The sequence below is a fragment of the Xyrauchen texanus genome, chromosome 7, assembly GCF_025860055.1.
Source record: "Xyrauchen texanus isolate HMW12.3.18 chromosome 7, RBS_HiC_50CHRs, whole genome shotgun sequence".
NCBI lineage: Eukaryota > Metazoa > Chordata > Actinopteri > Cypriniformes > Catostomidae > Xyrauchen > Xyrauchen texanus.
In genome coordinates this window covers 25,253,394-25,271,798 of record NC_068282.1, presented here as the reverse complement: position 1 = coordinate 25,271,798, position 18,405 = coordinate 25,253,394, and the positions used below count along the sequence as shown (strand labels likewise).

Sequence of the window (18,405 nt, the reverse complement as noted above, 5' to 3'; positions counted from 1 at the left end):
ACAGAAGCGTCCTCCATTTTACAACAGAGAGGCACCATGTCTCACCGTCCCATGGTAAACTGTGTTAACGTCAGCACAGTACCAGCTACTACTCTGTCTGTTCTCACTGGCTGTGGGACACAAGAAACTTTGTGCCATTGAACCACAATCTTGTCTCTGGGGGCCAGCAGCCAGGCAGGTGTGCTGTTGAAAAAAAATTCACCAGAGGGGCATGATATTATTCTTTCTTTCTCCGGTGAGGGAGGGTTTGAGGTTGTTACATCCACTCGCACATTAGCAAGACGGATGAGCAAAGCCTTTCTGCAAGCGTACAGCCTTTGACTTTCACAGATGGCCCGTGTATTTATGAGGTCTCCCTGAATTTAACAAAAGCAGAGCAATTGAAAGAGTGCACAGTCACCAAAAAAGTTGCGAAGCTGCACAATGTCAAACTTTCTGGGCATGACAGCACTAACTATTGTGAGTCACAAAAACATGTCTGAGCTTGTGACATTCAAATGAAAAGAAACAGAGCTTTTTAAAATTGCATCATGCAATTGCATGCCATTTAAAATGGCATCTTTTTACCTGACTATGGGTACCAAGGAAACATTGAACAATATGGTCACATTATTAGGTGGAATCTACCAGTGACAGGAGAGACTAATTGGCAGTTCAGATAAAATGCACATTTGGTTTTAAAAAAGCTAGACAAAGCACAACAAATGAAACGGAACGCATTCCCCGCAATCTCCAGGCACTACTTACCATGCACCCCATCGAGAGCAAGAACCACTATATCACGACCACAGGGAGGGTAACCCATGTGACTCTACCCTCACTAGCAACCGGGCCAATTTGGTTGCTTAGGAGACCTGGCTGGAGTAACTCAGCACACCCTGGATTCAGCGTCATTGCTCCCTGAGCAACCCAGGCCCTCTCTTCTAAACAAAGTCATAAATATCAGGAGTAGCATGAGGGTCTAGTCAAGTCATTTTTATTTGTATAGTGCTTTCACAACACACATAGTTTCAAAGCAGATTTACAGGAAATCATGCATTATAAACAAAATAAATAAATCTATAATGTCTTACAGTGATCATTGTGTAGTTTGATTAAATATGATGAGGGTGAGTAAATGATTAGATCATTTTTATTTTTGGGTGAACTATCCCTTTAATAAAATTTGTCAAACATTCACAAGACACTTAAAAAACTGTAAGGCATTGCACAATGGCATAGAACATCTGCCAAGAAGAGAAAAAAAAACAATACACAAAGAATTTGTTCATTGTGAACAGCTCCTTATACTTGCAATCCTAGTGCCAAAGTTAGATTATCTCATTTAACTAATTATCATTAGGTTGTTTTTAAATATTAAGAAATGCTTAACAATTCTCTGATATGATAAAAAAGCTTTTCTGTCCCTTACAAAAAATAACTCTGGTGGTACCATATAATTTTGTTGGTATCACGTGATAAATCCATACTATGTAGATGAGGGTATATGTGATTACCATATTCATATACCATGGTATTTGATCATTCAGAGGAAACATAATGGGAAAACATGATACTTATAAAACATGATACATAGTACTTATTAATTGTATACTTGGAATTTAGAGGCTGAGATCTCGTCTAGCTTTTAAATATTTCTTATTCACTTTGCTAATATTTTTAGAGCTAATGTTTTTATGAGTTTTCTGAACATGCCATACATGGTCTTATCCAGTCTCTTAATGTTTTTGGGCTCTGTTGTTTTCTAAATGATAATTCCTTAGTAATTCAGTAATTTAGTACCAATTTTACACAGCTCAGCCTGTTTGAAAAACAATGCACTTGATGCAAATGATCAATAAACAAAGGCTATTTTGTATCACAGAGGTAAAGCTGAACTCTGATTGGTTGATCTAAACAGTTAGATGTCCTTCATGACTATCTTAAAAGCTGTCCTTTTTTAATTAAAACCCATAACAGTTTTAAAAAGAACATGGGTTAGCTAATTTATATAATTATAATTTACCGCAGTTTACAAGATTTTAAAAGATCTCCCCACATAACCTATGAAAATTGTGTAATACACAGCTTTACTGTGCAATACACACACACCCACACTCACAATGTCTAAATTTAACAATCCCTTTGTAACGAACCCCGCTCCTCTAGTTCGCTCCGCTTCCTCGAGCTCACACGCTCGCTCCCAATCACCCCCCTCGGGCTCTCACGCTCGCTCCCAATCACCAGAGTATTAGTTTCACCCGCACTCGTCCCAATCACTAGGTTATTCGTTTCACCTGCACCGCTCGTTTTTTCCCCTATATATATCACAACCCTTTCGTTTCACTCTTGTTGGTTATTGTTTAGTTTACCCCTTCGCTTTGCCAGCTCTAGTGTTCCCCTAGCTCCCCTGTCTATTCAACTAGCTTGTCTTATTCTACTTACCAGTTATACTGATTCTGATTTCCCCGGCTTCGACCGTACGCTTTCCTCGACCACTCTTCTGTAGATTCGCCCCTTTGCCATATCCTGATTCCCCGGCTTCGACCTATCTCTCCCCATTACTACTCTTCTCTGGATTTGCCCTTTTGCCTGCTCTTTAATAAAAGCAGTTTTCTTTTACATTGTGACTGTCTCTTCTTGTGCGGGTTACACCCTTCCACAGAGTCAGATTTAATTAAGATGTTTCTGTTAAAGGATGAACTGTTGTACTGTTATTGAGCTTATGTGGACAATAAGAAAACATGTATCATCAGGCAGGTCCCAGCCTGGGTGTTCTTGGACTTGTGTCTGTCTTAAAGGTGCCCTCAGTAATTTTTTTACTCATTAAAACATTTAACTCCTAAAGACATGAATTGTAATTATGCAATATATGTAGGAAATCATGACCACTCACATTAAAATGAAGACTCCAGTCATATCAGTAACATTATAAAAGCTGTTTTATTCTACATGGAGAGGGTCCGAACATGGGGGCTGCCATGTCAGAATCACATGACCAGCCGAATACAACTAATCTCAGTAACTGTCCTGTTATTTGACACTTTCACTCAATGATGAAAGTAATCATGGCTGACTGTGACTACTAAATTTCTCCAGTTGTATCTGAAACTGAAAACTATTGATTTAAAATGATGCTGCATCCAAGCCGCTAGGTGTCAGTGTAAGTCCAAGATGATACAAAGAGAAACGTTACTGAGTGCATCTTTAATTCTCTTAATTCTGTCTTGTTCAGAACTAGATCTAGCCTGATTACCTTGATTTAGAAAGGCAGGAGAGCCAATAGAGTAGTGTTGGCTTTGAGTCCACCTTAGTGGAGTCCGAGTCAAGTCCGACTCTTTAAACAATCGAGTCCGAGTTGAGTCCAAAAGGGGCCGAGTCTATAACAGGCCGAGTCTGAGTCTAGTCCGAATGAATCTGTTCGTAAATGTGAATTAAAATTGTAACAGTAAACTCAACATAAATATTTTAAGCTTATTTTAAACTTCACAACTAAGAAAAATTATTTGTCAATATAAATGTAACAAAAACTCCTCTTTTGTATTTAATATATATATATATATATATATATATATATATATATATATATATATATATATATATATATATATATATTATGATTAGTATCCAGCTGAACAAACTTCAAAGTGTTTTCAGAATGAAAGCACATGCTTTAGGTGTATAAAATCAAAACTGTTCTTCAACACAATTCTTATTGCATTCTGTTGACATTTCAGTTATTGTTGCTTTTTCTCCTCCACTCAAACATAGATTAAAGCAAGTGAAATCTGCGTTAGTCACTACAACCAAGGCTATTATGTTTTCAATTTTTATTTAGTTTATATTTCTACTTTATTTTCAATTTGTCATTTCAATTTAATTTAGTTTTATTTACAATTCTTTCTATCTAAAGAAATAATAGTTTATAAAGTAATAGTTAATAAAGATTTTTTCTCAATCTGCCGACTGATTTGGGAAAATATATACAAATGAGTCAACACAATGGTAATTAGCGCTCACTGAGAAGTTACATCTCACAATTTCACTGCAAATGCTACATCCAAAAACTATATAACTAAATAACAATATATATATATGGAAAAGCTATATAAGGGCATGCTGCTCGTGTACCTAAATCCCTTATGCGTCCGTGTGCGTATCGCAGCAGCTGCCGTAGAAGAAGAAAAAAAAATTATATTTGCTTGAGCGGCAGCCGCGATGGTCTGCAATCAGTCTGAGATCTTTATATAACCAAAGAAAATTTCATTGAGCTCTTCTTTAACTGCAAAAAACATGGATAATAATAATTTTGAGTCATAAATTTAACAGAACTGTCCTTAAAAAGTGTCAGAGATACAGGCTAAAAAAAGATGTGCAAAAGTTACACGGGAACAATAAAAAAAAAAAAATTATTTAAAAAAGTTTAGTTTCAAACACAACTCTGTCATCGAATAATACATTTATTTTATAGTCAATAAATAAACAAACATACCATTTCACTGCCCAAAATATCCTAATATTTTATTGTGCATGGTTAAATGTTGTGAATGGTGGACAAATGCTGTAAAATGTATTTTAAGCAGCTCGTCAATGCTTTGAAAATAGTCAATCAATAATATATAGGTGCTGTTTAGCTGTTTAGAGTTGTTGTATGCTTTTTTTCCCCGACTATTTAAAAAGTTACACAGTTAATTAATCAAGCTATTATAAACCATTTCAAGCTGACAACACTGTGTGGACCACAAGAGACTACAGAAGCCTACATGTGTAGATACATTATGCCTAAAAAGCCTTCCAATATTAACACTATTTTTATATTTTTTTATATAAACTGTGAGAGACATCATGTGGGCGACTGGACTCAATGAAGTTCTAGATTTTAACCATGATGAAACTGCAATGTGAGCACCGTCTTGGCAGCACAAATCCCACATGTAATTTGACCAAAATTCAGGTCCTGTGTCATGAGAAACTGCCTTGTTTAGTTTCTATTACATTGGATACATACCCGTCTTTATGTTTTTCTCGTGCCAGCCACCTTGGTAGTCAATGTTATACAGTAGTCTCTGTAGTAATATTCAGGTGTATTGGTTGATTGATGAGTGTGCCTGTGCAAGTGCGTATGGGTGTGTGTGCGTGTGTTTGCTTAAACACAGTGAAACAACTCTAGTTACGTCTACAACTTCAGGGGCTAATACAGCTGCATGCAGACAGAGATGTGCTCATTAATTCCTGTTTTGTTATTTGTATTTTTTTTCATTGCATCACAAATGTCATGGACTCGGCTGGACTCTGTAAAAAATCCCAAGTCCCAAAGGCTCGAGTCCGAGTCAAGTCCGAATAAAAATGCACCTGAGTCTGTGACAAGTCCATGTCCATTAAAATTGAACTTGTGATTCGGACTCGAATCCAAACTCAAGAAACCCAACTCTAAAATAGAGACCTCCTCTATGTCTATCTAGCTGATGTCCTAGATCTATGATGCTATAGCAGGCATATCTAATGCTGCTCAGGACCATACCTCCTCTTAGGTACGGTGTCACAAACAAAATACCTTGAAAGTAAGCCAAATATGCATGTGTTAATACATTTCATAAACAAAATTGGACCATAAACAGTGCTTTACAAGTTACACTACAAATTACACTGCCTGGCCAAAAAAATACTCTATGCATACTCTAATAGTTTGTTTGACCATCCTTTAACTTTGATTACAGTGCGCATTTGTTGTGGCATTATTTATGTAACATCACAACATTTATTCCCCATCTGTCTCTCACTCGACGTTGTGTCGAATGAAGCGACACTAGGGGACTTTCTTGAAGGCCTCAGTTACCTTTGAACTTGAGAAAAAGCCAATGAGAAATTGGTAGACAGAATTTGCATGTCACTCCACCAGACATCCGTGTATAAAAGGAGGGAATCGTGCATCTGTTCATTAAGATTTCTTCTTCGGAGCCGAGCGATTGTACGATCAGCAAGCTGAGATCACTTCTGTTTCACTCACCTCTGCAGAGCATTGCTGTTGGATCTAAAGCATGTATCAGCGGCGTGTTCTTTGCACGCCAGTGCAGCTTTGCCCCTGGCGGCTTCGACAGCGCTTCTGAAAAGATAATATTTTTTCTAAAAACGTTTATTGCTCTAAAAGAACACACAAAGCAGGCGTTGAACGTCCTTTATAGGATGCATCTTTTTAAAGATGCCTTTCCACCCTGTGTAGTTCCTAGATGCAGTTGATATCTCTCCGCTCCTGACATTCATAGACACTGCCTCATGTGTCTGGGCCGTGATCACACTGAGGCAGCGTTTCTGGATGGTTCTTGCTCTCACTGTGAGAAATTAACCATGGCAACGTTGCCGTCGCGGCATTCCTTCCTAAAAAGGAACGCCACTCCAGCCACCCCCGCATCGCTCCTTCTTCCCACGGGATTGAGGACGAGCCGGCTGGCGATGGAGGCGATTTGGGGATGGCTGCGGGCTAGGTTTTGCCGGGTAGACCTCCAAGAACCAACCGCCCCAGCACACTTCCGTACAGGCTCGAGGTGAGAGCGGCTAGGCTCACGGCCAGTCTGACTACTCCATAGGACCCGCTGAGTTGGATGATGAATTTTCTGCTGCATCGGAGAGTGTCCCAGCGTCTGACGCGGAAGACTCGACTGGGCTGCCGCCTTCGGGTCAGTCTGAGGCTGACACCGAGATGGCCGACATGCTTGCCCGGGCCAATTGGTTCCTCGGGTCCGGGCACCGCTCACAGCCACGCTCTGGAGCTGGTAAACAGACCACTTACTTCATCGTACCCAAGAAAGGTGGCGGCTTACGTCCCATCCTGGACTTTTGAGTTTTCAACCGGGCCTTGCACAAACTCCCGTTCAAGATGCTCACGCAAAAACACATTCTAACATGCGTCATGCATCAGGATGGGTTCACAGCGGTAGACCTGTAGGACGCATACTTCCACATCTCAATCATGACTTGACATCGATCCTTCCTACGGTTCGTGTTCGACTGCCAGGCGTATCAGTACAAGGTCCTCCCATTCGTCCTGTCCCTGTCCCCTCGCGTCTTCACGAAGGTCACAGAGGCAGCCCTTGCCCCGCTAAGGGAAGTGGCCACAGGGACCAGGTGCTCAGGCACCTCAGCCGTCTAGGGCTTCAGGTCAACTGGGAAAAGAGCAAGCTCACCTAGACTAAAGAGCATCTCTTTTCTCAGCATGGAGTTAGACTCAATCTCAATGACAGCACGCCTCACCAACGAGCATGTGCAGTTGGTGCTACAATGCCTCACCTTGTTCAAGCAAGGCACAGCGGTTCCTCTAAAACAATTCCAGAGGCTCCTGGGGCATATAAAATCCTCCGCTGCGGTCGCGCCACTGGGGTTGATGCATATGAGACCGCTTCAGCACTAGCTTCAATCTCGAGTCCCAAGATGGGCATGGCGCCATGGCACATACCATGTATTCATCACCCCCACCTGCCACCAGACTTTCAACCCCTGGACAGACCTCTTTTTTCTGCAGACAGGATTACCCCTACAGCATGTGTCCCGATGCGCTCTGGTCACCACAGACACCTTCAAATGGGGTTGGGAAGCCGTGTGCAATGGGCACGCAGCCGCCGGCTCCTGGACAGGGCCCCAGCTGTGTTGGCACATCAACTGCCTAGAGTTGCTGGCTGTAATTCTTGCCCTGCGGAGGTTTCTCCCGCTACTTCGGGGCAAGCACGTCTTAATGTGTTCAGACAGCACCACCACGATAGCGTACATAAATCGCCAAGGCGGCGTGTGCTCTCGTCACATATCACAAATTGCCCACCATTTCCCACAAATTGCCCACCATTTCCTCCTTTGGACTCTGGTCGCTGCACACCACTCAGATCCCAGGCAACCTCAACACGGCAGTGGACGTGAAAGGGCAAGCTCAGCGGAGAGTGGAGGCTCCACCCCAGATGGTCGAGCTGATTTGTGAGCGGTTCGGCAAAGCACTGGTAGATCTGTTTGCTTCCCAAGAACATAGAGAAAGAAAAGGCTTGGAACGTCGCTTTCCCTCCCCTTCGGGATGCCGGGAACCTAAACCGTTTATGACGTTTTTGATGGGGTGTTGGGGAAGGGTACGTGCAGTCTGACACAGCCTGCTGATTTGGCATGCAACTGCCTACCAACACCTACATCAGCAGCTCACGTACACGGTTCACCGCATAGTGTGATTGAATAGGGACCCCTAGTGCCGCTTCATTTGACACAATGTTGAGTGAGCGACAGATGGGGAACATCTAGGTTACTGTTGTAACCTCCGTTCCCTGATGGAGGGAATGAGACGTTGTGTCCCCCTGGCCACGATGCTGAACCGAGCCACTGTAATGGCCGAACCGTATTCTCGGCTCCTCAGTGCAAAACCTGAATGAACAGATGCACGATTCCCTCCTTCTCATTGGCCTTTTCTCAAGTTCAGAGGTAACCGAGCCCTTCAAGAAAGTCCCCTAGTGTCGCTTCATTCGACACATCAGGGAACGGAGGTTACAACAGTAACCTAGACGTTTCCATCCAGAGTTGCATTTAATTTTGCCTGAGATCTTGTATTGACAGGAGAGTCGAAACAATCCATAAAGTCTTCTCCAGCACATCCCAAAATCTTTTAATGGGATTAAGGTCAGGACTCTGTGGTGGCCACTTCATGTTTGAAAATGATTCGTCAAACTACTCTTTCACAATTTGAGACCGATAAATGTTGGCATTGCCATCAGGGAAGAAGAAATCCATTGAAGTGTTAACCTGGTCATTCAGTACATTCAGGTAGTCAGCAACTCCAAATAATAACACTGCCTCCAGAGGCTTGTACAGTGGGCACTATGCATGATGGGTGCATCGTATCATTTGTTTCCCTTCTTACCCTGACAGACCCATACCTTTGGCATAAGGTAACTCTGGACTCATCAGACCACATGCCCTTTTTCCATTGCTCCACAGTACAATCTTAATGCCCCCTAGCAAACTGAAGTATTTTTTTCCAATTAGCCTCAATAACAAGTAGATTTCTTGTGGCCACACAGCTGTTTAGTCCCAATTCTGTAAGTTCTCATCGCATTGTGCGTGTGGAAATGCTCTTACTTTCACTATTAAACATAACCGAGTGTTCTACTGTTGATTTTTTACAAAGGGAATTCATCAAACATTTTAGTGATCTCTGATCACAATTTTTTTCCAACGACATTTTTTCCCTGAAGCTGGGACACCACTATACTTTCAGGTTTTAATTATGTATTAGACAATTCTTATCCAAATTCCAGTGATTTCAGCAATCTCCTTAGTTGTTTTCTTTGCATGATGCAGGCCAATAATTGGCCCCTTCTGAACCACAGTAACATCTTTTCCACGTCCACAGAATATGTCTTCCGACATAGTTTACTTAAGAAATTAAGAGTAGCGACACATTGCATCAGTTAAGGTTAAAATAATTGTTGCCAAATGTATTTGTGGCAGCGGGGGCGTGGTCAAGCGCCTGTCCGGGAGAGGAAAGCGGTAAGGGCACTTACACCTGAGCTAAATTATGCCTAACACCTGTCTCTAATTTCAGTGAGCATGGGGAGAGCGGCATAAAAGGGCAGCCAGAGGGCCTTCAGGGGAGAGAGTGATGACAAGCTACCCCAGTGCGCTTGTAGTACATTTTGTGTGTTATTGTGAGATTGTAAGAAAAAAGAGCATTAAAGGCTTACCTTGCAGCGAATACTTGTTTCCTGTCCTCCTTCCTGTGACGGGTGTTACACTGGTGCCGAAACCCGGGAATTTTGGAAAAAGCAACATTCCAAGCATGGAAAGTGGTCACCCCATAGAGTCCTCCCAGCTGGCAGAAGTCCTCCAGTCCCTCGCGACGCTGCATCAAAGCCACCAGCAATCCCTGCTTGAGCTCCGGCAGGACCAAGATCGCCGGTTTTTCAAAATCATGCGGGCTCAGGCAGAGGACCGGCTCGCCATCCGGAGCGTCCTCAGCCAGGAGGCCGCGCCGGCTACAACTGCGACCCCGGACACCCGCGCTACGCTGCCCCCCCCATGCTACAGAAGATGGGGGCAGCAGATGATCCTGAGGCCTTCCTCGATTTGTTTGAGCGCTCAGCAGAAATCTGGGGCTGGCCCCGCGAACAGTGGGCAGCCCGCCTGATTCCCCTCCTGTCTGGGGAAGCTCAACTTGCGGCACAGCAGCTGCCGGCGACGAACCTCCTGGCCTACACCGATCTGAAGAGGTCTATTCTGCAGCGGGTCGGTCGGAGCCCGGAAGAGAATCACCAGCTCTTCCGGGGCATGAAATTAGAAATGTCCGATCGCCGTTCGCGTTTGCTCAACGGCTCCGGGACGCCTGTCGGAGGTGGCTGCTCGCGGGGGACTGCGACGTCGAGGGAGTGATCGACCAGGTGGTACTGGAACAGTTCGTTCAACGGCTGCCTCGGAAGACGACGGGGTGGGTCCAGTGCCATCGCCCGGCGTCGCTGGAGGAAGCTGTTCGGCTGGCGGAGGACCACTTGGCGGCGATCCCGAGGGCGGACGAGCCCTCTTCTTCTCTCTCTCTTTCCCCTTCCCTTGTGTCTGCCCCTGCCCTCTCCCCCTCCCCTATGTTCTCTCCCTCTGTTTTCTCCCCAGGGCCCGTTCCTGCCCCGCGCAGGCATGGAGGGTTCCAGAGACCAGCTTCCCGGCCTTGGGAGAATGTACCCTCCCATTCCCCGTCATTCAGCTGGAGCTCGGGGCTTTGGGTTTAGCTAAACGGGTGAGGGTGAGGTGTGTGCATGGGGATGTTCACAAGTATCCCATGGTGACTTTGGTGATTCAATTCAGGGGAAGGAACCATAGTGTGGAGGCAGCGGTTAGTTCCTGCCTCACTCATCCGCTAATCTTGGGTACTAATTGGCCGAGTTTTAAAGATATTTTAGAGGGTATTTGCGCGGATGGGTCTTGCATAAAGAGGTGTGTGGTGTGCGATGCTCTGGTGGGGGAGGCGGAGCCGGGGCCGTCCTCGGCTGCTCTGAGTGACGAGGGAAGGGGCGAGGTAGCCACCCCTCCTCTCAGGGAATTCCCTGAGGGGGACTTCCCTCTAGAGCAGTCGCGGGATGAATCCCTTAAACATGCTCTTGACCAAGTGAGAGTAATTGATGGTCAACAGCTTCGGCCGGGCATCGCCATTGCATACCCGTATTTTGCCATGATTAAAGATCGGCTATATAGAGTGACGCAGGACGCTCAGACAAAAGAGGAAGTGACCCAATTGTTGATTCCACGGAGCCGCCGGGAAATGATTTTCCAGGCGGCTCACTATAATCCTATGGCCGGTCACCTAGGGGAACGAAAAACACTTCTTCGTCTAATAGCCCGTTTCTATTGGCCGGGCATTGGCGGTGATGTCCGCAGGTGGTGTGCGGCGTGCCGTGAATGTCAGTTGGTAAACCCACCGGCCACCCCAAAAGCGCCATTGTGCCCTCTACCATTGATCGAGGTCCCCTTCGAAAGAATTGGGATGGACCTCGTCGGGCCATTAGAACGGACAGCACGCGGGCATCGCTTCGTGTTAGTCCTAGTGGATTACGCGACGCGATATCCGGAAGTAGTGCCTATGAGCAACATCTCCGCACGTAGTGTTGCAGGGGCACTCTTCAAGATAATCTCCCGGGTGGGGATTCCGAAAGAAATCCTCACCGATCAAGGCATGACTTTTATGTCACGAACACTCCGCGAACTTTACGAGCTCTTGGGCATTAAATTGATTCGCACGAGCGTTTACCATCCCCAGACAGATGGACTAGTGGAACGATTTAATAAAACGCTCAAGAACATGATTCATAAATTTGTACACGATGACACTAGAAATTGGGATAAGTGGCTGGACCCCCTGTTGTTTGCAGTACGAGAGGTCCCACAAGCCTCCACAGGGTTCTCCCCGTTTGAGCTGCTGTACGGGCGACGCCCACGCGGGGTCCTCGACGTCATCCGCGAAGCTTGGGAGGAGGGACCTTCTAATAGCAAAAATGAAATTCAGTACGTTCTTGATCTTAGAGCAAAACTCCACACACTGGGGCAACTAACACAGGAGAATTTGCTCCAGGCCCAAGAACGCCAACGCCGGCTGTATGACAGGGGTGCTCGGCTACGGGAATTTGCACCGGGAGATAAGGTACTCGTATTACTCCCAACATCGAGCTCTAAATTACTCGCCAAGTGGCAAGGGCCCTTTGAGGTCACACGACGAGTAGGGGATCTCGATTATGAAGTTAAATGTACCGATAGAGGGGGCACACGTCAAATATATCAACTCAACCTCCTGAAATTGTGAAGGGAGGAGGCGGCCTCTGTGACGTTGGCCACGGTAGTTCCGGAGAGGGCGGAGCTCGGACCGGAGGTAAACAAAAACTGCAATATTAACACTCTGGTTACTTGCGGAGACCACCTCTCACCGCGTCAACTCACAGAGATTTCCGATTTACAAAAGGAATTTGCGGATGTGTTTTCTCCTCTACCGGGCCGTACAAACATCATACAGCACCACATCGAGACCGAGCCAGGCGTGGTGGTGCGTTGCCGCCCCTATCGCTTACCCGAACATAAAAAGTAAATAGTACGGGAGGAATTAGATGCGATGCTTGATATGGGCGTAATAGAGGAATCCCACAGTGATTGGTCCAGCCCGGTTGTTCTTGTTCCTAAGAGCGATGGGTCTGTTCGATTCTGTGTGGATTATAGAAAAGTCAACGCGGTGTCTAAATTTGACGCGTACCCAATGCCCCGTGTTGATGAACTGCTCGATCGGTTAGGTACTGCTCGATTTTATTCGACCTTGGATTTAACAAAGGGTTATTGGCAGATCCCCTTGACACCAATTTCCCGTGAGAAAACAGCCTTCACCACGCCGTTTGGATTACACCAATTTGTGACGCTTCCTTTCGGTTTGTTTGGAGCACCAGCCACGTTTCAGCGACTCATGGATCGGATCCTCAGACCTCACACCACGTACGCCGCTGCCTATTTAGATGATATTATCATTTATAGCAATGATTGGCAGCGGCACATGCAGCATCTGAGGACCGTCCTGAGATCGCTGAGGCGGGCGGGGCTCACGGCAAACCCTAAGAAGTGCGCGATTGGGCGTGTGGAGGTACGGTATCTGGGGTTCCACTTGGGTCATGGCCAGGTGCGTCCCCAAATAGATAAGACCACGGCAGTTACGACTTGCCCTAGACCTAAGACCAAAAAGGGGGTGAGGCAGTTCCTGGGGCTGGCTGGCTATCATAGAAGGTTTGTGCCTAATTATTCGGACGTCACCAGCCCGCTGACTGACCTCACTAAAAAGGGGGCTCCAGATCCGGTTCAATGGTCGGAGCAGTGTCAACAGGCGTTTATGCAGGTTAAAGCCGCACTTTGTGGGGGGCCGCTTCTTCATGCACCTGACTTCTCTCTCCCTTTTATTTTGCAGACGGACGCTTCAGACAGAGGGCTGGGGGCCGTACTCGCGAGGTGGTGGAGGGGGAGGAGTGCCCAGTGCTGTACATTAGCCGGAAGCTCTCTTTGAGGGAGACGAAGTACAGCACCGTGGAGAAGGAGTGTTTGGCCATCAAGTGGGCGGTCCTCACCCTCCGGTATTACCTGCAGAGGCGGGCCTTCACCCTCTGCTCGGATCACGCCCCACTCCAGTGGCTCCACCGCATGAAAGATACTAACGCCCGGATCACCCGTTGGTACCTGGCTCTCCAGCCCTTTAAATTCAAGGTGGTCCACAAACCGGGGGTGCAGATGGCTGTCGCCGACTTTCTCTCCAGAAATGGTGGGGGAGTGGTAGACAGGCCGGATGGCGCCCCGGCCTGAGTCGGGCGGTGGGGGTATGTGGCAGCGGGGGCGTGGTCAAGCGCCCGTCCGGGAGAGGAAAGCGGTAGGGGCGCTTACACCTGAGCTAAATTATGCCTAACACCTGTCTCTAATTTCAGTGAGCATGGGGAGAGCGGCATAAAAGGGCAGCCAGAGGGCCTCCAGGGGAGAGAGTGATGACAAGCTACCCCAGTGCGCTTGTAGTACATTTTGTGTGTTATTGTGAGATTGGAAGAGAAAAGAGCATTAAAGGCTTACCTTGCAGCGAATACTTGTTTCCTGTCCTCCTTCCTGTGACTGGTGTTACAGTATTAATCACTGCAATAATGATCCAATCATAGGCTCTTGAGTAGCTGCTTATTTAAAAATGTTGGCCAGGCAGTGTATCAGTCAGAATGAGAGTTAGACAATGATAGCTGCTGAATCTGTTACTTTGATAAAACATGTCCACAACGTGTATAGTATTATACCAGTGTCCCTCTCTGTCCTTGGTGCTTTAGATGCTTTTATTTGCCGCACAACATCCTTTGATTGGTGAAAGATGTTTTATATTTCAAGGAAGCAGGTGTTAAGGTCATGACCCCTACTGCACATCTCTACAGGTGTATGTGTTTGAGAGCAGGCATGTGTGTGTGTGTGTGTGTGTGCATGCGTGTGTGTGTGCATGAGTGATTATTATGAAGGTATTATTGGAGCAAATCAAATGAGCACCTGTGACAGTGTTATTTGTAGTTGTAGAGATTAGCAAATTATCAGTAAATGTGCAAATAGCAAATGTATCAGTAAATTTGAAGTCACAGAGAAATTTATTTTAAGAGTTGCAAGCTCTTTTTTTCTCTCCCACAAACACAACACAACAATTACACCTTCTCAAATTCTTCATTGCAGGTGCTCAAATCCTTTTCTACAAATCACAAATTAAGAAACTCATACGCTCACATTTTTGCTATAGTTAAATATGGTGCAAAACACATTCACAAACCTGCATCAAAAAATGTGAAGTCACATACAGATTTTGCTCGTCTGCATATCAGTATGGGAAGTCTACGAGAGTTGCACACTTGTAGAATATTTTCTGAAAAATACATATTTTTTCCTTTGATATTTTTATTGCACAAACACAAGTACAAAACTACAACTACTTGAATCTGCTGCTACGAGTCTCAAACACTGTTTTTCGCGCGCTCTCCCTTCTGCACCACATGTCTGTGTAAAATATGGAGCAAAAGTGATTTGTGCATCTGTAGAGGCAGCAGGCGGGCACTGTTTAGAGATCAGATAATTTTGGCCAATCAGAAGAGCTAGTTTGGGCGCCTCTCAGGCAGAACATGACGCCCGAACAGGAAAAAAAACAAAAAACTTCCATGAGCATCTTCCCGAGCTGGCAAGGGCAAATACCAATAAATGTATGTTTTTTCTTTCTTTTTCTGAAATCACTCACCATTATACATTTGTTTATAGTTTATATATGCACACTGGTCACTGCGGTCAAGCCAGCCACGATTAAAATCCATATAACAGAAAGTCGTGCTTTCTGACTCCTGTTGAGTGCAGAAGATAGCCAGTCTTACTATATTGATGAAAACGCATTTATTAAGTGTCTGTGACGTGCTGGTGTTTATTAATATGTTTGATTTAGCCTATGTGAAATCTGACTGGTTAAGACTCTATTTTAAAATAAAAATGTAGTGTTGTGCATTACATTTAAAATTATTGTAATCAGATTACAGTTACTGACTTCTGTACATTATAGGGCTATGCTTACATCTAAAACATTATTTATGTAGAATACATATTTCATGTTGACATGCCCCTTCCAACTCAGTAACTCGTTTATTATCTACTGTTTCTCACTTGTATATGTCTTTGCTTGGTCATTTTTGTGCTCGGAACTTGTAATTACGATATTTATGACTTCACTTGAAGGCTGAATTAGAGTAATAATCTGTTATCAGTTAAATATGTTTACAGCTCCTAAGTTTACTTACAGAAAGGTATGTGACCAGAGCGAATATGACAAACGTGTGTAATTTTTGTTATGGTAAAATATTTTCTTATTTTCCAGCTTAATATGCAAAGACAACAAAGCCATTTTGGGTTGATTTCACCCAAACTTGTAAACATTTTGGCTGTGTGATGCTAACAAAACATTAATCTGTTTAAGCATCCAAACAGCCCGGCATAGCAAACTTGGCTCAACCAGTAAAGTGAGTTTTGGGTGGGACTATCTGTTTTTTTGAAAATAGAAGACAGGAGGTGTGTTTGGGAAACCTCATTATTTTTGCAATTCCATTGCACATTCAAACTTACAATCTAAAGTTTTTATATTGAAGATTAGTTACATGTGTGATGCTATAGAATGATTGTCTATGTTAACTGCCAAATAAATATACAGTGTTTTGTCCATTTATGTAATCTTAAAGTAAAATGTAAAGTCTTTATCTTTGTCATTTATGATGTTTACTTTGAATTTGATTGACAGAAATAAAGATGTCTACTTCATGGTACATTTCAAGAACAGGACTGAAATGCATCTATCCAGTTATACCTCACTGTCAAATACATATGATTCAGAAAACACTTTAAAACTCATCAAGTTCAATCTGGGCTAAGAAAAAAATGGTACACTAATAGTTTTAACAAAACACATGCCACTTTCCTGCCATTGCCATTTGGCACTGCATATAAATAGATCTCGTTTGAGCAAGAGTATGACCATTTCCCTTGACTTACAAATGATGAATTACACATCACATATCTCATGTTTGAAGAAAGCTGTAATTGTGTGTGAAATGCTGCATTTATAATGGTGTTGTACCTACTAATGGATGTGACAAACAAGCTTTATTCTGCTTAAATAATACAAATTACCTCTTTAGTTGCTGTTCATCTTAATTGAAAAATATGCTTGCAGTCTAATACAATTCTCTGCACATTCTATAGTACTAAATGAAACCAATTAATCAAAATTAAATTGTATTACTCTATGAAATTATATATAGAGTATATACATGTATCTAAATTTATCATACATGTATATCAATTTATCATGGGAAAATCTAAATAAATCAGGCAATACCTAAAAAAAAAAAGACTTGTGGACCTCCACAAGTCTGGTTCATCATTGGGAGCATTTTCCAAAAGCCTGAAGGAACCACATTTATCTGTACAAACAATAATATGCAAGTATAAACACCATGGTACGATGCAGGCATCATACCGCTCAGGAAGGAGATGCACTCTGTCTCCTAGCAATGAACGTAGTTTGGTGAGAAAAGTACAAATCAATCCCGGAACAACAGCAAAGGAACTTAAGAAGATGCTGGACGAAACATGTAGACAAGTATCTATATCCAGAGTAAAACAAGTCCTATATCATCATAATAACCTGAAAGGCTGCTCAGCAAGGAAGAAGCCAATGCTCCAAAACCACCAAAAAATATAAATAAATAAAATACAGATTGCAAGTGCACATGGGGACAAATGTCTTCTGGTCTAATGAAACAAAATGTTTTACTGTTTGGCCATAATTACCATTGTTATGTTTGGAGAAAAAAGGGTGAGGCTTGCAAGCTGAAGAACACCATCCCAACCATGAAGCATGAGGGTGGCAGCATGGTGTGGGGGTGCTTTGCTGCAGGAGAGACTGGTCGACTTCACAAAATAGATGGCATCATGAGGAAGGAAATTTATGTGGAATTTCAAGCAACATCTCAAGACATCATCCAGGAAGTTAAAGCTTGGTCGCAAATGGGTCCAAATGGACAATGACCCCAAACATACCTCCAAAGTTGTGGCAAAATGGCTTAAGGACAACAAAGTCAAGGTATTGGAGTGTCCATCACAAAGCCCTGACCTAAATCTGATTTCTGCCAAATTTGTTGGCAGAAACTGAAAAAGCGTGTGCGAGCAAGGAGGCCTGCAAACATGACTTATTTACACCAGTTTTGTCTGGCAAAAAGGGCCAGAATTCCAGCAACTTATTGTGAAAAGCTTGTGAAAGGCTACCCAAAATGTTTGACCCAAGTTAAACAATTTAAAGACAGTGGTACCATATACTAACAAAGTGTATGGAAAGTTCTGACCCACTGGGAATGTGATGAAAATAATAAAAGCTCAACTAAATCATTCAGATTCTTAAAATAAATTAGTGATACTAAATGACCTAAGAAAGGGAATGTTTCCTATGATTAAATGTCAGGAATTGTGAAAAACGGAGTTTAAATATATTTGGCTAAGGTGTATGTAAACTTCTGACTTCAAGTGTACATATACTGTATATTTGCTGGATATTTGTAATTTCATAAAGAGTAATACAATTTCATAGGTTTCGTATAGTACTATAGAGCGTAGTGGAATGTGTGTGTCCTTCTATTCTTTACGAGTATATACTGCTTGTTGTTTATTAAATGTGAAATATGAACAGGATCGGAGTCTGTACATGAAGCAAAGGGTAGTGAGATGGCAATGTAATGGCAGTTTCAGATCACTACATGCTATCAAAAACTTGTTGGCCTCAATTCCATTAAAATCCTCTCTGACATCTGTAACAAAGTTGCCTGAGCCCTGTCCGGCAGCTCTACATTACACTGC

General features: G+C 43.7%; 1 protein-coding gene across 1 annotated transcript in view; it reads right to left on the bottom strand.

Moving 5' to 3' along the window:
- The window catches only part of pex5la (peroxisomal biogenesis factor 5-like a), a 106,385-nt gene extending 103,867 nt beyond the window's left edge, over positions 1-2,518 (bottom strand). The window contains exon 1 of the mRNA XM_052130795.1: positions 2,425-2,518. The gene's annotated coding sequence lies outside the window, so the exon portion shown is untranslated. The remainder of the gene's footprint in view (positions 1-2,424) is intronic.
- Between the last annotated feature and the right edge of the window lie 15,887 nt (positions 2,519-18,405).